At 49.4% G+C, this 26,814-nt stretch overlaps 1 protein-coding gene across 1 annotated transcript in view; it reads left to right on the top strand.

The window, feature by feature from the left end:
- Positions 1–26,814, top strand: part of DNAH10 (dynein axonemal heavy chain 10) — a 1,963,751-nt gene that overhangs the window by 386,875 nt on the left and 1,550,062 nt on the right. The gene's annotated exons all lie outside the window — the stretch shown is intronic.

Genomic DNA, 26,814 nt, shown 5'->3' with positions numbered 1-26,814 from the left:
CCATCTTTCAGCCGCTATCCCGGGTTTCGGTCAGGTTGACCCTGCGGCTGCTGGGGCTGATGGCTTCCTGCATCCTTCTGGTGCATCACGCCAGGTGGCGGATGCGGGCTCTGCAGTGGGACCTGAAGTTTCAGTGGGCCCAGCATCAGGGCAACTTGTCCGACCACGTCTTGATCTCGGAGGGCACTGCGAGACAACTGCAGTGGTGGCTTACGGACCGCGATTGGGTCAGAGGCAGATCCCTCTCCCTTCCCCAACCGGAGCACGCTGTCATGACGGACGCGTCCCTCCAGGGCTGGGGTGGCCACTTGGGAGAGGCATTCCTCCCCTTTGTCAACGGGAGTGCAGTGCAGGTGTTCACAGACAACACCACCGCCATGTGGTACTGCAACAAACAGGGCGGGGTGGGGTCGTGGACCCTTTGCCAGGAGGCTCTGCGCCGCTGGCAGTGGCTGGAACGTCAGGGCGTGACTTTGACGGTTCAACACCTGGCAGGTTCTCTGAACGCCAGGGCGGACAAACTCAGCCGTCGGTGCTCGATGGATCACGAATGGCGTCTGAATTCGGACGTGGCGCAAGGCCTCTTTCTGCAATGGGGAGAGCCTTGGTTAGATCTATTCGCCACAGAAGAGAACGCGCAATGTCATCAGTTCTGCGCGTTGGAGTTTCCAAGACGGCACTCGCACGGCGACGCCTTTCGGCGTGAGTGGAGTTGCGGTCTGTTATACGCCTTTCCGCCTATACCACTTCTGCCCAGAGTGCTGAAGAAGATCAGGCGCGACCGGGCCCAAGTTATCCTTGTGGCTCCGGACTGGGCTCGAAGGTACTGGTATCCCGAGCTACTCAGCATGTCAGTCGGTCCCCCGATCCGCCTGTCCCTTCAGGAGGACCTTCTGTCGCAGCAGCAGGGGACGGTCCTCCACCCGAACCTGTCCAGTCTCCACCTCCATGCTTGGAGATTGAGCGGCGGCAGTTGAGGCCATTTGACTTGCCTCCTGAAGTCTGTGATGTAATTCTGGCAGCCAGGCGTCCCTCCACAAAGTCGGTATACGCCTGTCGGTGGAACAGATTTGTGGCATGGTGCACAGCAAAGGCTGTGGATCCTCTTTCTGCCCCTCTTTCCGAGGTTCTTCTGTTTCTTCTCTCTCTTGCCCAGCAGGGCTCTGCTCTGGGCACTATCAAGGGCTACCTTTCGGCCCTTTCAGCCTTTCTAAGGCTTCCTGATCAGCCTTCTTTGTTCAAGTCCCCAATTGTAACGAGATTCTTGAAGGGCATCACACACATGTATCCACATGTTCCGTTTGTGATGCCTCAGTGGGACTTGAACCTGGTTCTAACCTTTTTGATGTGTGCTCCCTTTGAGCCCCTTCATTCTTGTCCTCTCCGTCTCCTGACTTTAAAGACGGCTTTCCTGGTTGCCATCACCTCTGCCAGGAGAGTGAGTGAGCTCCAGGCTCTTTCTGTCCAACCTCCTTTCCTGTCCATTCATCCTGACAAGGTGGTTCTCAGGACTAGACCTTCTTTCCTGCCCAAAGTAGTTTCTGCTTTTCACATCGGGCAGTCCATCACCCTCCCCTCCTTCTTCCCACCTCCGCATCCCTCAAAGGATGAAGAGCGGCTCCATCGTCTGGACCCAAAACGTGCGCTTTCATTTTATGTGGATCGTACACGCCAGTTCCGGGTGGATGACCAACTGTTTGTTGGCTACGTGGGTGCGAAGAAGGGACGGGCGGTGCATAAGCAGACCATCTCTCGGTGGGTCGTTCTGTGCATCAAAGCGTGCTACTCTTTGGCTCGGAAGGAGCCTCCTGTTGGGCTGAGGGCCCATTCCACTCGGGCCACGGCGGCTACTACTGCCCTGGGCCGGGGAGTCCCTTTGCAGGACATTTGCCAAGTGGCTACGTGGGCCTCGCTGCACACCTTTGCGAGGCACTACTGCCTGGACAGTCAAGTCCGGAGGGATGGCTTCTTTGGCCGTTCTGTCCTCCAGGACTTTCTGGTGTAGGAATGTATTGGTTCGCAGACCCACCACCGGGGTTGGTATTGCTGGGGTATCTATTCTAAGGTAAGGAATCTAACACTAACGTGTTTCTTTCAGATGAACAAGTTACTTACCTTCGGTAACGATATATCTGTAAGAAACATTAGTTAGTGTTAGATTCCTTACCGAACCCACCCATCCTCCCCGTTCTGCGAACTGATACCTAGGGTTAAGGACATCCCTTTCAGGGCCCTAGTTTCAAATGGCACCAGTGTTGATTCTCACATGACTCTGCGTTTTCTGGCGCGGAAAAGCTGTGTACAAAGAACTGACGTCAGCGCGCGGAGGCAGCGTCTATATACTCCAGCGACGTCATCACAGCGCACGACGCAGACGACGGACGCGGAGCCGCAGGGGACGCCTGCAGACGACGCCTACCGACGCGCAGGGGTACTGCTACGCAAAAGTTTCCGGATCCAGACTGACGCCTGGGGATATTCTAAGGTAAGGAATCTAACACTAACTAATGTTTCTTACAGATATATCGTTACCGAAGGTAAGTAACTTGTTCAACGCGTACCATATACTCTTAAGTGCATTATAATCCTCACGGTTATTTGCTATCTTTGGTATCGCTTTATCAAAACATGTCGAGTAAGGTGTCATACGAATTGGAATACTAACCCCTCGCCAATTCTGGCGACGGGGTTAGCATTCCACCCTTCTAGAGGGACACAACATGTATGTAACTGTGAACCCCGGTTAAAGTTAACTCGAGCCTCAGCATCACAAAATGGATGCTGCCACCACAGACACAAGTCTAACCTCCTGCTGCTGGGAGTCCTTCCAGCGAGGAGAGCTTGGACAAAGGGTTTCCTGTCAGGGGCGGTGCTAGCACCATCCCAGACAGGGTTTTGTGTATCCTAGGTAGGCAGGGCTGAATAGGAAGGTGACTGCAAGTGGCACCCCGGTGCTCACTATGCATCTGCCGGCTTGAACCAGTTCCAGGGGCACACCAGCCCCTGAGCTGGGGAAAGTCCGGAGAGGGGAGAGGGGTGTAACCACCCCCCTTCCTGGTCCCACCCATGGGCAGGACCTAGTCAAGTGCCAGCCCCTTTCTTTAGAATAAAGGTAGGAGCGGGGACCCTTCCACATTAGATCATCTTTGAATCCTGAAACTACTTTCCACGAAAGGAACTCAAGACTTCTTCTCAAGATTTCTCCCTTGTGACTAAGAAGTAGTCACCCTGCATCAGCAGGCACCAACTAAGTATCTTGCGGTTTGCTGCACGTCCTTCCTCCGGAACCAGACCGACCAGCACGACGAGACCCGGACTCCCTGCCATCTCTGACCTCTACCTGCCTCTACAGCACAGCTGAGAACCGTGGGTGCGACAAGACCAGAGGAACCGGCTATCATCAGAAGCAGCACGACACTGATCCAGCATGACCGCCGAGGGACCCTCGAGTGGGTGCACTGGGGTAAGAGAAGCCCCAACCCCAAGCAGCACGAGCACCGAAGTCCAGCCCCCCAGCATCCACCAGATCTGCATGGGGCCCTTTTGCTTCTGTGTTGCTTGCCACGTTGTCTGGTCACTTGCCCGTTGGCTAGTGACCCTCCAGACGACGTCCTACGTTTGTTTCACCGCTGGTCTAGCTCCTCTAGACTGGCCCTTGTCTCCTCTTGAAGGGGAACCTCCTCGGACCTTCCTGGTCCACTCCAGACGCCATTTTGTGTCGCCACGTGGGCTTACCGTAGCCAAGGCTTGTTGCCTCCTCCAACGGATCCAGCACCGCCAACAGCAGACCTCCAGCCTGGTCGACATCAGTGCCCCGGGTCCGTGCAGCAGCAGAATCCAGTGTCCCCTCTTCATCTGGCTGAGTGACCTCGTCCGGTGCCATCCTGGTTCCCACCTAATCACTGGCTAGTGATTCAGAACTCGGTCCCCTCTGCTTACAGGTATCCTTCTTCACTGATCCGTCCTTGGATCAGCCCGGAACATTTTCACTGGTCGCCTGCCAGCAACTTTTACTTCAGGCTCCTGGTTCGTCAACGAGGATTCCCGACGACAATTGAAACCTATGCAGCCACAGCCCCTGGGCTAGGTAAATCGAGTACCACGGTGCTCCAGCGTAGAACCACTCTCTAAGTGTCTAGATCCACTATCGTTTTTGACCTACCTAGTCGGGTTCGCCCGAGAACACTAACTTTGCATTTACTAGTATCCATAGACTTTGTCCCGCATTACGCGTGAGAGTTTCCACTCTGCACACGGCGCTCCTAGGCCTCCTGCTTCTAATCTAAGGGTTCGGCATTGTAGGCCTAGCAATTCTAAAGTCTGTGAGAATAGTTACTTACCTGCTAGTAATTTGCATTCCACTTTTGTAGTATATGGTTTTTCGTGCCCCTCGGGCATTTGCGTAAATTGTGCGACTTTCAGTATTTCTTTAACCCCTTCGCTGCTAGGCCTTTTCCCCTCCTGTGCTAAGCCCTTTTTTGGCGATTTGGGGTAGTGCGCGCTTAGGCCCTTGTAACTTTTTGACCACATAAGGTATCCACGCCAAATTTGCGTCCTTTTCTTCCAACATCATGTGGATTCTAAAGGTGCCCAGGGTTTGTGGATTACCTTGGAGGGGTCCCAGAAATTAACCAAAATATAGTGATTTTTTTGTTTTTTTCAGAAAAATGGGAAAAACGGCCTGCAAATGAAAGCCTCTGGGTTTTTCCCTGAAAATGTTATCAAAAAAGGGTTTGTGGGGCTGAAATCTCCATTTTCTCAGCTTTTAGGAAATGACAGTCTTTTGTCAGAGAACCGACATTTTCACACAGTTTTGGCATTTTTCTGGGACATAGCCTATTTTTGCTATTTTTAGAGCTTTCCACCTCCTTCCAGTTAATGGTAGAAATGAGTTTGAAAGCAATAATGGATCCTAGAAAGCTGTACATTTTCAAAAAGTAGACAAAATTCTGAATTCAGAAAGGGGTCATTTGTCTAAATCCATGAAGGTTTCTTTATAGAAACTAACAGTTAAATATGCGAATAATTGAAAATTTGTTGAAAAAAACAGCCTTTTGTCTCAACGTTTTCCCCTATAACTTTTTCTAGTTTTGACAGCTCTTAGAAAGCAATATACCGTTACATCCGTTAGACCTTCCTGGTTGTGGGGATATATAGGACTTGTAGTTTCACCAAGAACCCGACGAACCCAGATCCAAAAACTGAGCAGCAACTTGCAATGGTATTTTTTCATTTACTGGGTATAGAGCACTTTGTCTTGGAAAATGTATACATGGAAAAATCTGTATGAAAGAACCTATGTATTTCTGAATTGGGTACAAAATATAGAGTTCAGAAACAGTATATTATTGCTAATTTTCAAAATTGGGAATACTCATACTAGCATGAGAATTATTGGTCATTTTTCAAAATTATTTTTTTTTTACACAATGTCTTTCATTGAAAGGGAGAAATGCGCAAAAGCTCAATTGGTAATAACAGTTGATTTACAAATCTGAATTACCCCAAGTCTCCCGATAAAAACGGTACCTCACTTGTGTGGGTCGCCCTTGTGCCTGCGACAGGAAACGGCGCAAAATGCAAAGTGGTGACACCTAAATTTTGCAGTTTCAAATTGACCCTTTTTTAGCAAAGTGCCTACCTGTAGTTTTTGCACCCTGGCTCTGCCGGCACCTAGGGAAACCTAGCAAACCTATACATTTTTGAAAAGTAGACACCCAGGGGAATTCAGGATGGGGTGAATTGACTGCCTACCACCAGGTCTTGTTACCCAGAATCCCTTGCAAACCTACGGATTTGACAAAAAAACACATTTTCCTCACATTTCTGTGGAGGAAAGTTCTGGAATCTGCTTGGATCAACAAATTTCCACCCACCCAGTGTTCCCCCAGGTCTCCCGAAAACAATGGTACCTCACTTGCGTGGGTAGGCATAGTGGCTGCGACACGAAACAGCGCAAAACGCAACGTGGTCGCACCTCAATTTCCCAGTGAAATCTTGCGCTCTTTGGACAAAGAGACTACCTTTTGTTTTTGAGCCCTAGCTCTGCCAGCACTTAGGGAAACCTAGCAAACCTATACATTTTTGAAAAGTAGACACCCAGGGGAATTCAGGATGGGGTCAGTCGACTACCTACCCCCAGGTTCTCTTACCCAGAATCCCTTGCAAAGCTAAGAAATTTGAAAAAAAAACGCATTTTCCTCACATTTCTGTGGTGGAAAGTTCCGGAATCTGCGTGGATCAACAAATTTCCACCCACCCAGCGTTCCCCCAGGTCTCCCGAGAAAAATGGTATCTCATTTGCCTGGGTAGGCATAGTGGCTGCGACAGGAAACAGTGCAAAACGCAACGTGGTCACAACTCAATTTTTCAGTGAAATTGTGCATGTTTTGGGCAAAGAGACTACCTTTTGTTTTTGAACCCTAGCTCTGCCGGCACCTAGGGAAACCTAGAAACCTATACATTTTTGAAAAGTAGACACCCAGGGGAATTCAGGATGGGGTCACTCGACTGCCTACCCCCAGGTTCTCTTACCCAGAATCCCTTGCAAAGCTAAGAAATTGGAAAAAAAACGCATTTTCCTCACATTTCTGTGGTGGAAAGTTCCGGAATCTGCGTGGATCAACAAATTTCCACCCACCCAGCGTTCCCCCAGGTCTCTCGAGAAAAATGGTACCTCACTTGCCTGGGTAGGCATAGTGGCTGCGACAGGAAACAGTGCAAAACGCAACGTGGTCACAACTCAATTTTTCAGTGAAATTGTGCACGTTTTGGGCAAAGAGACTACCTTTTGTTTTTGAACCCTAGCTCTGCCGGCACCTAGGGAAACCTAGCAAACCTATACATTTTTGAAAAGTAGACACCCAGGGGAATTCAGGATGGGGTCACTCGACTGCCTACCCCCAGGTTCTCTTACCCAGAATCCCTTGCAAAGCTAAGAAATTGGAAAAAAACGCATTTTCCTCACATTTCTGTGGTGGAAAGTTCCGGAATCTGCGTGGATCAACAAATTTCCACCCACCCAGCGTTCCCCCAGGTCTCCCGAGAAAAATTGTACCTCATTTGCCTGGGTAGGCATAGTGGCTGCGACAGGAAACAGTGCAAAACGCAACGTGGTCACAACTCAATTTTTCAGTGAAATTGTGCACGTTTTGGACAAAGAGACTACCTTTTGTTTTTGAACCCTAGCTCTGCCGGCACCTAGGGAAACCTAGCAAACCTATACATTTTTGAAAAGTAGACACCCAGGGGGATTCAGGATGGGGTCACTCGACTGCCTACCCCCAGGTTCTCTTACTTAGAATCCCTTGCAAAGCTAAACAATTGGGAAAAAAACGCATTTTCCTCACATTTCTGTGGTGGAAAGTTCCGGAATCTGCGTGAATCAACAAATTTCCACCCACCCAGCGTTCCCCCAGGTCTCCCGAGAAAAATGGTACCTCACTTGCGTGGGTAGGCATAGTGGCTGCGACAGGAAACAGTGCAAAACGCAACGTGGTCACAACTCAAGTTTTTCAGTGAAATTGTGCACGTTTTGGGCAAAGAGACTACCTTTTGTTTTTGAACCCTAGCTCTGCCGGCACCTAGGGAAACCTAGCAAACCTATACATTTTTGAAAAGTAGACACCCAGGGGAATTCAGGATGGGGTCACTCGACTGCCTACCCCCAGGTTCTCTTACCCAGAATCCCTTGCAAAGCTAAGAAATTGGAAAAAAAACGCATTTTCCTCACATTTCTGTGGTGGAAAGTTCCGGAATCTGCGTGGATCAACAAATTTCCACCCACCCAGCGTTCCCCCAGGTCTCCCGAGAAAAATGGTACCTCACTTGCCTGGGTAGGCATAGTGGCTGCGACAGGAAACAGTGCAAAACGCAACGTGGTCACAACTCAATTTTTCAGTGAAATTGTGCACGTTTTGGGCAAAGAGACTACCTTTTGTTTTTGAACCCTAGCTCTGCCGGCACCTAGGGAAACCTAGCAAACCTATACATTTTTGAAAAGTAGACACCCAGGGGAATTCAGGATGGGGTCACTCGACTGCCTACCCCCAGGTTCTCTTACCCAGAATCCCTTGCAAAGCTAAGAAATTGGGAAAAAAAACGCATTTTCCTCACATTTCTGTGGTGGAAAGTTCCGGAATCTGCGTGGATCAACAAATTTCCACCCACCCAGCGTTCCCCCAGGTCTCCCGAGAAAAATGGTACCTCATTTGCCTGGGTAGGCATAGTGGCTGCGACAGGAAACAGTGCAAAACGCAACGTGGTCACAACTCAATTTTTCAGTGAAATTGTGCACGTTTTGGGCAAAGAGACTACCTTTTGTTTTTGAACCCTAGCTCTGCCGGCACCTAGGGAAACCTAGCAAACCTATACATTTTTGAAAAGTAGACACCCAGGGGAATTCAGGATGGGGTCACTCGACTGCCTACCCCCAGGTTCTCTTACTTAGAATCCCTTGCAAAGCTAAAAAATTGGGAAAAAAACGCATTTTCCTCACATTTCTGTGGTGGAAAGTCCCGGAATCTGCGTGAATCAACAAATTTCCACCCACCCAGCGTTCCCCCAGGTCTCCCGAGAAAAATGGTACCTCACTTGCGTGGGTAGGCATAGTGGCTGCGACAGGAAACAGTGCAAAACGCAACGTGGTCACAACTCAAGTTTTTCAGTGAAATTGTGCACGTTTTGGGCAAAGAGACTACCTTTTGTTTTTGAACCCTAGCTCTGCCGGCACCTAGGGAAACCTAGCAAACCTATACATTTTTGAAAAGTAGACACCCAGGGGAATTCAGGATGGGGTCACTCGACTGCCTACCCCCAGGTTCTCTTACCCAGAATCCCTTGCAAAGCTAAGAAATTGGGAAAAAAACCGCATTTTCCTCACATTTCTGTGGTGGAAAGTTCCGGAATCTGCGTGGATCAACAAATTTCCACCCACCCAGCGTTCCCCCAGGTCTCCCGAGAAAAATGGTACCTCACTTGCCTGGGTAGGCATAGTGGCTGCGACAGGAAACAGTGCAAAACGCAACGTGGTCACAACTCAATTTTTCAGTGAAATTGTGCACATTTTTGGCAAAGAGACTACCTTTTGTTTTTGAACCCTAGCTCTGCCGGCACCTAGGGAAACCTAGCAAACCTATACATTTTTGAAAAGTAGACACCCAGGGGAATTCAGGATGGGGTCACTCGACTGCCTACCCCCAGGTTCTCTTACCCAGAATCCCTTGCAAAGCTAAGAAATTGGAGAAAAAAAACGCATTTTCCTCACATTTCTGTGGTGGAAAGTTCCGGAATCTGCGTGGATCAACAAATTTCCACCCACCCAGCGTTCCCCCAGGTCTCTCGAGAAAATTGGTACCTCACTTGCCTGGGTAGGCATAGTGGCTGCGACAGGAAACAGTGCAAAACGCAACGTGGTCACAACTCAATTTTTCAGTGAAATTGTGCACGTTTTTGGCAAAGAGACTACCTTTTGTTTTTGAACCCTAGCTCTGCTGGCACCTAGGGAAACCTAGCAAACCTATACATTTTTGAAAAGTAGACACCCAAGGGAATTCAGGATGGGGTCACTCGACTGCCTACCCCCAGGTTCTCTTACCCAGAATCCCTTGCAAAGCTAAGAAATTGGAAAAAAAAACGCATTTTCCTCACATTTCTGTGGTGGAAAGTTCCGGAATCTGCGTGGATCAACAAATTTCCACCCACCCAGCGTTCCCCCAGGTCTCCCGAGAAAAATGGTACCTCACTTGCCTGGGTAGGCATAGTGGCTGCGAAAGGAAATGGTTCAAATTGTACGGTGGTGAATTTACAATCCCAAATTGCAAAACAACCTTGATTTTGGGGGGGGGGGGGGGGGGGGCACCTGAGTTTTTGGCCCGGGGCTCGGTGGTATTCTTTGGAAAGTACAAAACCCAAACAGTTCTGAAAAGTAGACCCCCGGGGGAGTCCAGGGAGGTATGGCATGCGTGGGTCCCCGAACGTTTTCCTACCCAGAACACCTTGCAAACCTTAAAATTAGGTAAAATAATCACTTTTTCAAACTTTTTTGCGTGGAATCACCGTGCCGGCAAAAATGTCCTACCACCCAGCGCTCCCCTTGTTCTCCCGAGTAAAAGGATACCTCACTTGTGTGGGTGCCCCAAAGCAGAACAGGCCAAAAACGAATGTTGAAAAAAGTAGTATTTCAGTGTAACAAATTAAGCCCCCCTGCCTTAGTCACAGGCCTTTGGCCCACCCACACAAGTGAGGTATCATTTTACTCGGGAGAACAAGGGGAACGCAGGGTGGTAGGACATTTGTGCCGACACGGCGATCCCACGCAAAAATGTATGGAAAACTGTTTTTTTAACCTAAATTTGTGGTTTGCAGGGATTTCTGGGTAGGAAAACATTGGGGGACCCACGCATGCCATACCTCCCTGGACTCCCCCGGGTGTCTAGTTTTCAGAACTGTTTGGGTTTGGTAGTTTCCAAAGATGCCCGCCGAGCCCCGGTCCAAAAACTCAGTCCCCCACCCCAAAAAAAGAAGGTAATCTTGCTATTGGTTATTGTAATGTCTCCACCGTACGATTTGGACCGTTTCCTGTTGCAGCCACTATGCCTACCCACGCAAGTGAGGTACCATTTTTATCGGGAGACCTGGGGGAACGCTGGGCGGGAGGAAATTTGTGTGAGCCCAGTGACGCCACGCTTTCCCACACAAAAAAAGTGTGTAAAAACTGATTTTTCCATCAAAAATTGAGGTTTGCAAGGGATTCCGGGTAAAGGAACGTTGGAGAATCCACGCAAGCCATACCTCCTTGGAAGCCCCCGGGTGTCTACTTTTCAGAAATGTGTGGGTTTGGTAGGTTTCCCGACATGGCCGTCTCGCACGGGGCCAAAAACCCAGGTAACCCCTCTTGCAAAAGCTGGTGGTATTGAATGTCAATCCCACCAGCTTTTGAAAGAGGGGTTACCTGGGTTTTTGGCCCCGTGCGAGACGGCCATGTAGGAAAACCTACCAAACCCACACATTTATGAAAAGTAGACACCCGGGGGCTTCCAAGGAGGTATGGCTTGCGTGGATCCTCCAACGTTCCTTTACCCAGAATCCCTTGCAAACCTCAATTTTTGCAGAAAAAGTCAGTTTTTTCACACTTTTTTGTGTGGGAAAGCGTGGCGTCACTGGGCTCACACAAATTTCCTCCCACCCAGCGTTCCCCCAGGTCTCCCGAGAAAAATGGTACCTCACTTGCGTGGGTAGGCATAGTGGCTGCGAAAGGAAATGGTTCAAATTGTACGGTGGAGAAATTGCAATACCCAAATGCAAAACAACCTTGATTTTGGGGGGGGGGGGCACCTGAGTTTTTGGCCCGGGGCTCGGTGGTATTCTTTGGAAAGTACAAAACCCAAACAGTTCTGAAAAGTAGACCCCCGGGGGAGTCCAGGGAGGTATGGCATGCGTAGGTCCCCCAATGTTTTCCTACCCAGAACACCTTGCAAACCTTAAAATTAGGTAAAATAATCACTTTTTCAAACTTTTTTGCGTGGGATCTCCGTGTCGGCAAAAATGTCCTACCACCCAGCGTTCCCCTTGTTTTCCCGAGTAAAAGGATACCTCACTTGTGTGGGTGCCCCAAAGCAGAACAGTCCGAAAATGAATTTTGAAAAAGTAGTATTTGAGCTTTACAAATTAAGCCCCCTGCCTTAGACACAGGCCTTTGGCCCACCCACACAAGTGAGGTATCCTTTTACTCGGGAGAACAAGGGGAACGCTGGGTGGTAGGACATTTTTGCCGGCACGGAGATCCCACGCAAAAAAGTTTGGAAAAGTGATATTTTTACCTAATTTTAAGGTTTGCAAGGAGTTCTGGGTAGGAAAACATTGGGGGACCTACGCATGCCATATCTCCCTGGACTCCCCCGGGTGTCTACTTTTCAGAACTGTTTGGGTTTGGTAGTTTCCAAAGAATACCACCGAGCCCCGGGCCAAAGACTCAGGTGCCCCCCCCCCAAAATCAAGGTTGTTTTGCATTTGGGTATTGCAATTTCTCCACCGTACGATTTGGACCGTTTCCTGTTGCAGCCACTATGCCTACCCACGCAAGTGAGGTACCATTTTTATCGGGAGACCTGGGGGAACGCTGGGTGGGAGGAAATTTGTGTGAGCCCAGTGACGCCACGCTTTCCCACACAAAAAAGTGTGAAAAAACTGACTTTTTCTGCAAAAATTGAGGTTTGCAAGGGATTCTGGGTAAAGGAACGTTGGAGGATCCACGCAAGCCATACCTCCTTGGAAGCCCCCGGGTGTCTACTTTTCATAAATGTGTGGGTTTGGTAGGTTTTCCTACATGGCCGTCTCGCACGGGGCCAAAAACCCAGGTAACCCCTCTTTCAAAAGCTGGTGGGATTGACATTCAATACCACCAGCTTTTGCAAGAGGGGTTACCTGGGTTTTTGGCCCCGTGCTAGACGGCCATCTAGGGAAACCTACCAAACCCACACATTTCTGAAAAGTAGACACCCGGGGGCTTCCAAGGAGGTATGGCTTGCATGGATCCTCCAACGTTCCTTTACCCAGAATCCCTTGCAAACCTCAATTTTAGCTAAAAAAAATCATTTTTTTCACACTTTTTTGCATGGGAAAGCGTGGCATCACTGGGCACACACAAATTTCCTTCCACCCAGCGTTCCCCCAGGTCTCCCGATAAAAATGGTACCTCACTTGCGTGGGTAGGCATAGTGGCTGCAACAGGAAACGGTCCAAATCGTACAGTGGAGAATTAAGTTTTCAATTTGAGAGCGTGTGATTCAAGGAAATTGTGACAGACAATTTCAAGTTTGCAGGAGATTCTGGATAAAAATCAACAATAGAATTCACCAGAAAGACATGACCATATACTTCCATGGTTTAACAATAATAACTAAATTTAGTAAGTTATTTATGGCTATAATGTACACCGTAACAGAGTTACTCAAAAGTCAAACATTCAAGGCACGGCTAACTATTCCTCAAAGACACACACATACAGGTTGGATTTGGCACGAGGGCGAGTGATGGTTCAGTACATAAAATTTAATTAACAAGATATTTCAAAAAATGAAATGCTCTGTCAATAAATAAATGCATAAAAACCGAACCAGTGACTCGCAACTCGTGAGCTGTAAAGCCACGACAAGGCACCAACCGTTTTACAGGCCATTCACGCGCCTTTCATACCTGATACAAACCAGACCATTGACACCATCCGGAAAGAACAGCAACACATTACAACAATCACAATAAGGGACAAGGTACACCCTACTTCAGAAAGAGATAAAAGACAAACATTACTGCACAGCCATCAAATCCGCAAGCACACACACATTCTGGTTGGATTTGGCACGAGGGTGAGTGATGATTCTGTACATACAATTGTATTTGCAAGTAATTTCAAAAAAATGAAATACACTGCGTATAATTGAAAGTATGATAAACTGAACCACTGACTCACAGCTCGTGAGCTGTAAAGCCACGTCGAGGCACCAACCTCTTTACAGGCCATTCATACACCTTTCGTATGTGTGACACATACAAAACATTCACACCGCCAGCCGCGGACCCATCACATTTCAACACTCACACCAGCAGACAGCGCCATTCAAGGGCCCATCACTTTCACACGCCCACATTTCTGAAATTTCAACAACACAAAATGATGGACTGCGTGGAGTGTCACTCACCTAGCAGTGTGTGTAGTGACCAAAGTAACTACTCACACACCGCCAGCCGAGCGCCAGTCCACCGACACCACCACCCAAGCACCAGACCATGCACACCACTAGCCAAACACCACTCAGCGCACACCGACAGCCAAGTACCACTCCACACACACCACCAGCCAAGCAACACACCACGCACACTGCAAGCCAAGGGGCACTCCACACACAACGCCAGCCAAGCACCACTCCGTGCACAGACAGCCAAGTACCACTCCACACACACCGCCAGCCAAGCGCCACTCCACGCGCACCACCATCCAAGCACCGGACCATGCACACCGCCAGCCAAACACCACTCAGCGCACACCGACAGGCAAGTACCACTCCACACACACCACCAGACAAGCACCACTCCACGCACACCCCAAGCCAAGTGCCACTCCACAAACACCGCCAGGCAAGCACCACTCCGTGCACAGACAGCCAAGTAGCACTCCACGCACACCACCAGCCAAGCGCCACTCCACACACACCACCAGCCAAGCGTCACTCCACACACACCACCAGCCAAGCGCAACTCCACACACACCGCCAGCCAAGCACCACTTCGTGCACAGACAGCCAAATATCACTCCACGCACACCACCAGCCAAGCGCCACTCCACGCACACCACCAGCCAAGGACAAATCCAAACACAACACCAGGCAAGCGCAAGAGCACGCACATGGCCAACAAAACACCAGACCACGCACACCGCCAGACAAGCACCAGTCCACAGACACCGCCAGACAAGCACCAGTCCACAGACACCGGCAGCCAAGCGCCAAACCATGCACACCGTCAGACAATGGACACTACACGCAAACCAACATCATACTTTAGTTTTTTTTGAAAATGAAAGAAAAACAAAAACTAATTGCAAATTGATACAAATCTACTAACTCAACAACTACACTAAAAAGACTACACAAATGCAAACTTTGAAACTGAACAATAAGACCAACCAGTTCACTTTACCACTCATTGATACTCCCAAAAATTCTTTTGCGTGTGGTACAATCTATAACAAGCAGGTACACACAGCCCGGGGTTTGAAGGGCAGTCAGGGCAGTACATACGAACCTCCTTCCGCAAACCTCTTCGCCAACAGACTCTACATCTCCGACTGGGAAAGTCTTTTGAGGTTGTAGGAGGAATTTGACCAGGAAAATGGCGATCTTTCAATCTGGCAATATCCTCCACCACTCCAACTCTAGGAACACTTGCCTGTTCAACTAAAACAAGGCTGCCTATTACAGACTCCTGAAACTTTTCAAAAGTAATCTTTGACTGGGGACAAGATTTCTGGAACACAACAAAAGCATTAAAGGTTGCCAAGTGGAAAAGATGGATAGCCAACTTCTTGTACCAAATGTAAGCCTTACGAAGAGCAGCATACGGTTCCAACCTCTGATCTACTCTGTCAACACCACCCATGTACTTATTGTAGTGCATTATGCACACAGGTTTGCGCACTTCTGCAACCTGACCCCAAACAGTCACCGGTTCAGTGCTTTCATCATGTATTGTAGTCAACATGTAGACATCTCTCCTGTCTGAAAACTTCACAGCTAGAAGCTCCTCACAACGCAATGCACTACACTGTCCCCGAGCAAGCTTCTGACACACAAGTTCTTTTGGGAAACCTTTACGGTTTGAGCGGATTGTGCCACAAGCAACAGTGTCCACTTTGCCCAATTCCCTGAACAACCGCACACCAGTGTAGAAGTTATCGACATACAAATGATGGCCTTTGTTAAAAAATCCACGACCAAGTTCCCACACAATTTTCTCAGTCACTCCAAAAGTCGACGGACAACCAGGGGGGTTAATCCTGGATTCCTTACCAGTGTACACCCTGAAATTAGAGACATATCCAGTCTCACTGTCACACAGCATATACAGTTTGATTCCATAGCGTGCCCTCTTACTAGGAATGTATTGCCGAAATACCAAGCGGCCTTTGAACAACAGCAAAGACTCGTCCACTGCAATTTCTTTCCCAGGATAAAAGATCTCAGTAAATCGATCAACGAAATGATCAATGACAGGCCGAATCTTGAAAAGACGGTCACAATCAGGGTGATCTCGTGGCAAAGCAAGACTATTGTCAACAAAATGCATCATCCGAAGCAGAAGCAAATACCGATCACGACTCATGACTGCCGGAAATATAGCTGTAGCCATCAAGGGACTAGTAGACCAATATGAAGCCATTGATGGTTTCCTAAGCAAGCCCATCAAAAAAGTTAAACCCAAAAACTTTTTCATCTCCTCCAAATTTGTGGGAGTCCACCGGGTAGCTCTAGCGTGGGGCTTAAGGCTGCCACTGTTCACCCTCAAAAAATTTTCAGCATACAAATTAGTCTGCTCTACAATCTCTGCCACAAACACATCATCCATAAACAACTTGAAAAAATCAATAGGCAAAAAGTTTTCTGTGTTCACCCTACACCCTGGAACACCAGTAAATTCAGGCAATGCCGGCTGCACCATGCCTGGTGCAACCCAGAGGTCAGAACTTTCAACATCAAGTCTTGCAGCCGCAGGCTGCCGCCCAGCTGCCTCTCGTCTTACTGCACCAACTGGAATACTAGCAACCCCAGGCTGCAGCCCAGATGTCTCTTGCTGCACTATTGGCACAGGAATGTCCTCCGCAACCACGGACACAACAATGTCCTCTGCAACCACAGGCGCAGCAATGTCCTCCGCAACCACAGGCACATCATCCACACCAAAAGTAGCTTCATCAGCACTCGGAGTGTCTTCATCATCAGATGAAGCCATGTGTAGAGAAAACTCACTACCTGAATCTTCACCTCCCACCTCTGGTTCAGAATCAGAGTCAGACTCTGGACCATGGTCAGAGGAAGAATCAAAAAGCAATCCAACAACTTGCTGAGCAGTAATCCGGCGGCTAGCCATTATCCTTACAAATAAAGGAGTCTGCACAAACAACAACAACCCCAACACTGCGCAAAGTAAGATGAAAAATGTAAGCCTTTTCCAAAAAAAAACTAATTTAGAAAATATATACAATTCACTTACAAGACACAACTACACTCACCAGCACCTACTCTGCAAAGACACAGCAAAGGGGCAACGATATCCCACTAGAAAGAAGAAGAAAACACACTTACATCTACAGAAGGACACATCAAAAACAAATGCAAAACATGTTTTACAATCACAACAAACAGAAACCAAACATACTCGTATTTTACTACACACTTTTCAAAAAAATACAATCACAGTACAATTGAACAAAAAAGAGGTCTCTTACCAAACACATACAACTACAGAAACAGCAGAACAACCAGTAACGGAACCGCACACTGCAACACTCTAAAGAGAAAAAAAAACAACACACATTACAACAGGCTATGTCACAGGGTATGTCACAAATGGGGTGTCTGTCCCCAAGGGGGGAAGATTATAAATCATTATAAACGTGGGCCCCCTGGAAGCAACCCTACGGAGGGCAGAGAGGCCAAATAAAGACACGGCAGAACATACTGAAAACAAATGGGCCAAAGGAAGCAACCCTTGGCCAAGGGGTCGCTCCCTATAAAAAACAAAAACCTGGAGTACAGTGGGCTTTTCTACCCCGCCCCCCCCCCCCCCCCCGGGACCAGAAACTGTAAAAAAAAACAGCCACTCCGCCCCCAGGGGGGGGGGGGGGGGCAGAATAGTCTACAATATTTATAATGCCCCCTGGAAGCGACCCTTGCCCAAGGGGTCGCTTCCGTTATAAATATACTAAAATCCCTGGTGTCTAGTGGGCTTTTCTACCCCCCCTGGGTCCAGATGTGGCCCAAAAAATGGGTGATCTGCCCCCAAGGGGGGGGCAGACAAGTCTACAAAAAATTATGGGCCACTAGGAAGCGACCCTTCCCCAAGGGGGTCGCTTCCTTTACAATTAGAAATAAATCCCTGGTGTCTAGTGGGCTTTTCTGCCCCCCCTGGGTCCAGATAACGCACTAACATGGGCGATCTGCACCCAGGGGGGGCAGAAAAGTCTGCATTGAAAAATGATGGCCCTAGGAAGCGACCCTTCCCCAAGGGGTCGCTTCCTTTACAACTATACATAAATCCCTGGTGTCTAGTGGGCTTTTCTGCCCCCCCTGGGTCGAGATCGCTCGCTAAAACGAGCGATGTCGACCCAGGGGGGGCAGAAAAGTCTGAATGACAAAATAATTGCCCCTGGAAGCGACCCTTGCCCAAGGGGTCGCTTCCTTTTCAAACATAAACAATCCCTGGTGTCTAGTGGGCTTTTCTGCCCCCCCTGGGTCGAGATCGCTCGCTAAAACGAGCGATGTCGACCCAGGGGGGGCAGAAAAGTCTGAATTATAAAAATATTGCCCCTGGAAGCGACCCTTCCCCAAGGGGTCGCTTCCTTTACAATTATACATAAATCCCTGGTGTCTAGTGGGCTTTTCTGCCCCCCCTGGGTCGAGATCGCTCGCTAAAACGAGCGATGTCGACCCAGGGGGGGCAGAAAAGTCTGAATTTCAAAATATTTGCCCCTGGAAGCGACCCTTGCCCAAGGGGTCGCTTCATTTTCAAACGTAAACAATCCCTGGTGTCTAGTGGGCTTTTCTGCCCCCCCTGGGTCGAGATTGCTCGCTAAAACGAGCGATGTCGACCCAGGGGGGGCAGAAAAGTCTGAATTACAAAATAATTCCCCCTGGAAGCGACCCTTGCCCAAGGGGTCGCTTCCTTTCCAACAAAAAACATCCCTGGTGTCTAGTGGGGGCATTACTGGTGCAGGATCGCGACGCTGTGCGCGATCCTGAACCAGTAATGCCCAGCATTGGGACATCAGGGGAGAGGAAACAGTGTTTCCTCCCCCCTGATGCCTCAAGGCACCGAGAAATGGCCCCCCCGCCCCACCGGAGCACCAAACACCGACCTTGTTCCTGGACGCGCTGGAAACAAATGGCTTCCAGCGCGTCCAGCGCTTCCTGATGACGTCGGCGCGCGCTGTGCGCGCTGACGTCACCAGGAAGCGTGGGGGGGCCAGGGGGTGGCAGCGGAAAGTCTTCCGATGCCACCCCAGCAAAAAAAACCAAGATCGCTGCACAGGGGGGGGGAGCGCCAGCGCTCTCCCCCAGGGCTGTACTGATGACGGAGCGGTTCCGTCATCAGCACAGCCCAACCGATGCTGATGACGGAACCGCTCCGTCATCAGCATCGAAGGGGTTAAGAGTTTTGTATTGTGCTTAGCACCCTGTCCTCATAAAGAGTCCAGGGTTGTTGTGTTATAAATAAATATCCTTTTATTTTCATAACAACTTGTGTGGTGTCCTTTCACTTGGTGTTCAAGGGGTATATGTGGTGGTAAAACTGCTGGCTTAACACGCCCTCTAGAGTTTAGCCTAAAGACTGCTCTTGTCCATGCTACTAGGATAGCTGGTCTATAAGGTTGACTTACAACCAATCATCAATAAGGGTCGTTTGGAATGATACATAGTGATCACTAGAATAGTGAGCACTGCATATCAGGCCAACTTCTCACATTGGTAGCAGCGGTGGGATTTGAGCTTGCTGTTGTTTTACCACACGTATCCTAAGAATATCATTTGAAAGATCACATAAGTACCAAGGTACATATAACTTAGCTTAGAATACTCTGAGTTCTACTGAACCAGCTGTTGTAGTTCAACAGGGCCTAGCACACCCTGACTACAACTCTTGGCAAGGGATCAGTAGGCAAACAAATAGTGTAGGTAAGTGCGCCACTTACACCTCACTAGAAAAGCATGTCAGACAAAGGAGGGAACTCAGAGGCCCCCCTTGTGTCAGTTGACCCTCCACAGGTCATATCAAGATATGCAGCTCTTAGCTTCCAGGAGATGAGACAAGTGTGTACCTCCAGGAAGCTAAAACAGGGTTCTAACCCTACCATCCCATTCCTGATTGGTCTCTTAGAGACTTATGATGCCAGGAGGGCTTCTAACGCAGGCCCTCCTAATCCAGATGGGAGCATGCCCCCCTTAGAGGGAACCCTTGGGGACCCTGACCTCCACCTCAATGGAACAGTGAGTGAAGTAGAGGAAGAGGATCAGGAGTTATCAGGGGATGAGGCAGACAAAGGTCAGGTAGAAGTTAGTAGACTCACCAGGACCAACTTAAGCAGGCATGAGAATGGACTTGGGGAACCCCCAGGGCCACTTTCAGGCAGGCTTAACATTGCGAATGGACGAGTTAGGTCTCTATCAAGAGGCTCTAACAGATCCATTCGAACCAATGGCTCTCAGACTTCTTCTCACAGAGGGATGACATCCCCTCAGAGGAGAGAGCATGAGGCCAAGATGAGGGAAGTCAATCTGAGGATTGAAAGGGAAGAACTTGCCCTGGCCAAAGAGAAACTTGCCTTTGCTAGAGAGCAGAAATTGAGTGTGGCAGACCCCACTGGTGGCAGCATTTTACCTAGAGAAAAGGACAGGAGTTTAGAGACTAGATACCTGAGTAAGATAGTGCCCCCTTTAAACAAGGGGATGACATCCACAAATGGATGACTGCTTTGGAGAGGGCCTGCACTGTCCAGTGCGTCCCCCAGAGTCAGTGGGCAGCTATCTTGTGGCTCTCCTTTGAAGGCAAAGGTAGAGATAAGCTCCTCACTACTAGAGCTGAGGATGCTAACAATTACCAAGTCCTGCAAAATACACTGATTGATGGGGTTGGCTTAACAACTGAGCAGTACAGGTTGCTGTTCAGAGACACCCAGAAAACTCAGTCTCAGGATTGGTCTGACTTTGTGGATTGTGCCACTAAGGCTTTGGAGGGCTGGTTGCTGGGCAGTAAGGTTACTGATTACACAGGATTTACAATCTGATCATGAGAGAACAGATTTTAAATAATTGTCAGAACCAGTTGTTGCATCAGCACCTTGTTGACTCAGATCTGACCTCTCCCCAAGAATTGGGAAAGAAGGCAGACAGATGGGTCAGGACAGAGGTTAAGCAGAACCAGACTCAGAACCAGGGTGGTCAGAAGAAAGCAGACCAAAAGGGTAGTAATAAGAATGAGCAAAATGACCAGAAGTCTTCGACAGGTCCCCAACAAACCAAAGAGGGTGGGGGTCAGGCTTCACAGCAGAAAAAGAAGACTCAAGAAGGCCAGTCAAAAAGGTGGTGCCAATACTGTAAAAGTAAAACTCACTGGTTTAGTGAGTGCACCAAGAAAGGAGGGCAAACGCCTACCACTACAGCCCCCAAGGCACCTGCACCCCCTAGTACAGTCAGAAGTGGTAGTGCACCTCCCAAGGGATTAGTTGGGTTAACCTGGGGATCTGAGGGGTATGCCAACCTAGTTGGCACACTCACTCAGGCTGTCCTTGTCTGTACAGGGGATGTGGATATATCCCCTGATGCAAGTCCCAATACTTTGGGCAAATACAGGCAGACACCTTTTATAAATGGAAAAATGACTCAGGCCTACAGGGACACTTGTGCCAGTGTCACAATGGTGACACCTAACTTTGTGGACCCTGGACAGATCATGCTAGGTACAGACTACCTAGTGACCAATGCCAGCAATGTCACTACCCACCATAGTATGGCAATTGTTGATTTCTCCTGGGGAGAGGTAAGTGGCCAAAAGAAAGTTGTGGTTAGTTCAGACCTCCCAGTTGAATGTTTGTTGGGCAATGATTTGGAAACCTCCCTATGGTCAGAAGTGGAGCAGAGGACTCACATGGAAATGTTAGGCTTGCCAGCACATGTCCTTGCTGTGACTAGGTCACAGGCCAGAAGATGCCCCACTGAACAGGTGCTGGATCCTGGAACAATGGACCAGACACCTTCCAAGAGAAAGAGCAGTAGGGTTAAGGCATTGCCTTCCCCCTTGCCCCAGGTTGTGGATCAAGTCTCAGAGGAGGCTGACCTCAAGGAACCGAGGGAAACTGAGCCTAAAGAACTTGAACCTGATCAGGTTGAGTTTCTGGGTTCAGGGGAACCCTCCAGGGAAGACCTGGGGAAGGCACAGTTAGACTGCCCTTCTCTTGAACCCCTCAGACAGCAGGCTGCTGCTGAGGCTGCAGGGAACGCCACAGGTACCCACAAGGTATACTGGGATGATGGACTCCTGTACTCTGAAGCAATAGACCCCAAACCTGGTGCAACCAGGAGGCTGGTCATCCCCTTGTCACAGAGAGGTTTCCTTCTTACCTTGGCCCATGAGATTCCCCTTGCAGGACACTTAGGCCAGACAAAGACTTGGGACAGACTTGTCTCACACTTTCACTGGCCTCACATGAATGAAGATACAAAGAAGTTTTGTCGCTCCTGTGTCACTTGCCAAGCCAGTGGTAAGTCAGGTGGCACAACAAAGGCCCCCCTTATACCACTACCTGTGGTGGGAGTACCCTTTGAAAGAGTGGGGATTGGCATTGTTGGTCCAATGGAACCCCAGACAGCATCAGGGCACAAGTTTATACTGGTGGTGGTGGACCATGCCACCAGGTATCCTGAAGCTATTCCCCTTAGGATCACTACAGCACCTGTTGTGGCAAGAGCCCTAGTTGGAGTGTTCTCCAGAGTGGGCTTCCCTAAGGAGGTTGTCTCTGACAGAGGTGCAAACTTCATGTCAGGATATCTGATTGCTATGTGGAAGGAATGTGGTGTCAACTACAAGTTCACCACACCCTATCATCCACAGTGCAATGGGCTTGTTGAAAGGTTCAACAGGACCCTAAAAGGGATGATTCATGGACTACCTGAAAAGCTCAGGCGTAGATGGGATGTCCTGATACCCTGCCTTTTGTTTGCTTATAGAGAAGTCCCACAGAAGGGGGTTGGCTACAGCCCTTTTGAACTTTTGTATGGACATCCTGTAAGAGGACCCCTTTGTTTGGTGAAGGAAGGATGGGAGAGACCTCTCAAAAAGCCTGCAACCAACATTGTGGACTATGTACTTGGTCTCCGCTCCAGGATGGCTGAGTATATGGAAAAGGCTTCTAAAAACCTTGAGGCAAACCAAGAACTCCAAAAAGCTTGGCATGGCCAAAAGGCTGTCCTGACTGTGTACAAGCCTGGACAGAAGGTGTGGGTGTTGGAGCCAGTGGCCCCAGCAGCACTCAAAGACAAATGGTCTGGGCCCCACACAATCATTGAGCAAAAGGGAGAGGTCGCCTACCTGGTGGACCTTGGAACTCCCAGGAGCCCCCTCAGGGTGCTCCATGTGAATAGGCTCAAGGCATATGTCGACAGGAAGGACATGAGCTTGCTCATGGCCACAGATGTGGGACAGGAGGAGGAGAGTGACCCTCTCCCAGACCTGCTCACTCAGAACCCTGATGGGTCAGTAGATGGTGTTGTCTTTTGTGGCAGCCTCTCTGAGCATCAGCAAAAGGATTGCAAACAAGTTCTTCAATCCTTTAGACATATGTTCTCTCTGACACCCAGTCAAACCAATTGGTGTACCCATGAGGTTGACACTGGTGACAGTCTGCCAGTTAAGAGTAACATCTACAGACAGCCTGATCTTGTCAGAGACTGCATCAAGACAGAAGTGCAGAAAATGTTGGAGCTGGGAGTCATTGAGCCCTCAGATAGCCCTTGGGCTAGTCCAGTAGTTCTAGTGCCAAAGCCTCACACCCAGGGTGGTAAGAAAGAGATGAGGTTTTGCGTAGACTACAGAGGCCTCAATGCAGTCACTAAGACTGATGCCCACCCAATACCAAGGGCAGATGAACTTATAGATAGATTGGCTTCTGCCAACTACTTAAGCACATTTGACCTGACAGCTGGGTATTGGCAAATCAGGTTAGCTGAGGAAGCAAAGCCCAAGACAGCATTTTCTACCCCTGGTGGGCATTATCAGTTTGTGGGAATGCCCTTTGGTTTGAAAAATACACCTGCCACCTTCCAAATGCTGGTGAATCAAGTTCTCACTGGGCTGGATGACTTCTGTGCAGCATATCTTGATGATATAGCTGTCTTTAGTTCCACCTGGGAGGATCACCTGGTCCGCCTGAGGAAAGTGTTAGAGGCACTGCAGAAAGAAGGTCTCACTATCAAGGCCACAAAGTGCCAGATAGGGCAGACACAGGTTGTATACCTGGGCCACCTTGTAGGTGGAGGTCAGGTTCAGCCACTGGAGAGCAAGATACAGTCAATCAAGGACTGGGCTCCTCCAACCACCCAGACTCAGGTTCGAGCTTTCTTGGGCCTGACTGGTTATTACAGGAAATTTGTCAGAAATTATGGATCAATTGTGACTCCACTTAATGACCTGACAAGTAAAAAGATGCCAAAGAAAGTTCAGTGGACAGCAGGCTGTCAAAATGCATTTGATGACCTAAAGCAGGCCATGTGCACAGCACCTATCCTAAAGAGTCCAGACTACTCCAAACCATTCATTGTCCAAACAGATGCTTCTGAGTTGGGTGTGGGAGCTGTTCTATCTAAGATGAATTTTGATGGTCTTGACCAGCCCATTGCTTTTATTAGCTGAAGGCTGACCCCCAGAGAGAAAAATTGGTCAGCTATTGAGAGGGAAGCCTTTGCTGTGTTTTGGGCCCTGAAGAAACTGAGGCCATACTTGTTTGGCACTCATTTCAAGATTCAGACCGACCATAAGCCCCTCTTGTGGCTAAATCAGATGAAGGGTGAAAACCCCAAACTACTTAGGTGGTCCATTTCCCTATAGGGAATGGATTTTACAGTGGAGCATAGACCTGGCACTGATCATGGCAATGCAGATGGGCTCTCCAGGTATTTCCACTTAGAGCAAGAAGACTCACCTGGTCAAGGTTAGTTTATTGTCCCAAAGTCTGGGGGTCATGTAGGAGAGTAGGGTCTGCAATCCTATGATCACCCCAGATTTTTGCTTTTTGCTTCACTGGTTTACAACTTCCCTGGCTGTGGGCCTGCTAATCAGACCCACAGCCTAGCTGTTCTCTCTCTACATTGACACGTGTACCTTAGGTGCATTTGCCAATTGGTACTGGGACACCTTATCAGTCCCTGTACCCAGGGCATGGGTGTACCCAGGGCCTACCAGGGGCTTCAGCATGTATTATGCCACCCCTGGCTGGCCATCTAAATCTGACACAACTGGCTGCACGACAGCTTGGGCAAGGTGGTGTAATCACCCTTTGCTTTAGATATAGTATACCTATATCTAACCCTAAAATGGACACATGTATTCCTATCAGTCACTCCTATGGCAGGCCTTAACAATCCTGAAGGCAGAGTGCTTGAAATTATGTGAGATGGCGCTCTGGCATGAGCTGAGCCCGTCTGCAGCTTGCGGAACCAAGTCCTAATAGCTGTTCTATGATAACGCGTACCATATACTCTTAAGTGCATTATAATCCTCGCGGTTATTTGCTATCTTTGGTATCGCTTTATCAAAACATGTCGAGTAAGGTGTCATACGAATTGGAATACTAACCCCTCGCCAATTCTGGCGACGGGGTTAGCATTCCACCCTTCTAGAGGGACACGACATGTATGTAACTGTGAACCCCGGTTAAAGTTAACTCGAGCCTCAGCATCACAAAATGGATTCTGCCACCACAGACAGAAGTCTGACCTCCTGCTGCTGGGAGTCCTTCCAGCGAGGAGAGCTTGGACAAAGGGTTTCCTGTCAGGGGCGGTGCTAGCACCATCCCAGACAGGGTTTTGTGTATCCTAGGTAGGCAGGGCTGAATGGGAAGGTGACTGCAAGTGGCACCCCGGTGCTCACTATGCATCTGCCGGCTTGAACCAGTTCCAGGGGCACACCAGCCCCTGAGCTGGGGAAAGTCCGGACAGGGGAGAGGGGTGTAACCACCCCCCTTCCTGGTCCCACCCATGGGCAGGACCGAGTCGCGTGCCAGCCCCTTTCTTTAGAATAAAGGTAGGAGCGGGGACCCTTCCAAATTAGATCATCTTTGAATCCTGAAACTACTTTCCTCGAAAGGAACTCAAGACTTCTTCTCAAGATTTCTCCCTTGTGACTAAGGAGTAGTCACCCTGCATCAGCAGGCACCAACTAAGTATCTTGCGGTTTGCTGCACGTCCTTCCTCCGGAACCAGACCGACCAGCACGACGAGACCCGGACTCCCTGCCATCTCTGACCTCTACCTGCCTCTACAGCACAGCTGAGAACCGTGGGTGTGACGAGACCAGAGGAACCGGCTATCATCAGAACCAGCACGACACTGATCCAGCACGACCGCCGAGGGACCCTCGAGTGGGTGCACTGGGGTAAGAGAAGCCCCAACCCCAAGCAGCACGAGCACCGAAGTCCAGCCCCCCAGCATCCACCAGATCTGCGTGGGGCCCTTTTGCTTCTGTGTTGCTTGCCACGTTGTCCAGCCACTTGCCCGTTGGCTAGTGACCCTCCAGACGACGTCCTACGTTTGTTTCACCGCTGGTGTAGCTTCTCTAGACTGGCCCTTGTCTCCTCTTGAAGGGAAACCTCCTCGGACCCTCCTGGTCCACTCCAGACGCCATTTTGTGTCGCCACGTGGGCTTACCGTAGCCAAGGCTTGTTGCCTCCTCCAACGGATCCAGCACCGCGAACAGCAGACATCCGACGTGGGACAGCTCGCAGACCTCCAGCCTGGTCGACATCAGCGCCCCGGGTCCTTGCAGCAGCAGAATCCAGTGTCACCTCTTCACCTGGCTGAGTGACCTCGTCCGGTGCCATCCTGGTGCCCACCTAATCACTGGCTAGTGATTCAGAACTCGGTCCCCTCTGCTTACAGGTATCCGTCTTCACTGATCCGTCCTTGGATCAGCCCGGAACATCTTCACTGGTCGCCTGCCAGCAACTTTTACTTCAGGCTCCTGGTTCGTCGACGAGGATTCCCGACGACACTTGAACCCTATGCAGCCGCAGCCCCTGGGCTAGGTAAACCGAGTACCACGGTGCTCCAGCGTAGAACCACTCTCTAAGTGTCTAGATCCACTTTCGTTTTTGACCTACCTAGTCGGGTTCGCCCAAGAACACTAACTTTGCATTTACTAGTATCCATAGACTTTGTCCCGGTTTACGCGTGAGAGTTTCCACTCTGCACACGGCGCTCCTAGGCCTCCTGCTTCTAATCTAAGGGTTCAGCATTGTAGGCCTTGCGATTCTAAAGTCTCTGAGAATAGTTACTT

Source organism: Lissotriton vulgaris, chromosome 11 (assembly GCF_964263255.1).
Source record: "Lissotriton vulgaris chromosome 11, aLisVul1.2, whole genome shotgun sequence".
Taxonomy (NCBI): Eukaryota; Metazoa; Chordata; class Amphibia; order Caudata; family Salamandridae; genus Lissotriton; species Lissotriton vulgaris.
The sequence above is the reverse complement of the archived record's forward strand: the minus strand, read 5'-3'. Positions and strand labels throughout refer to the sequence as shown.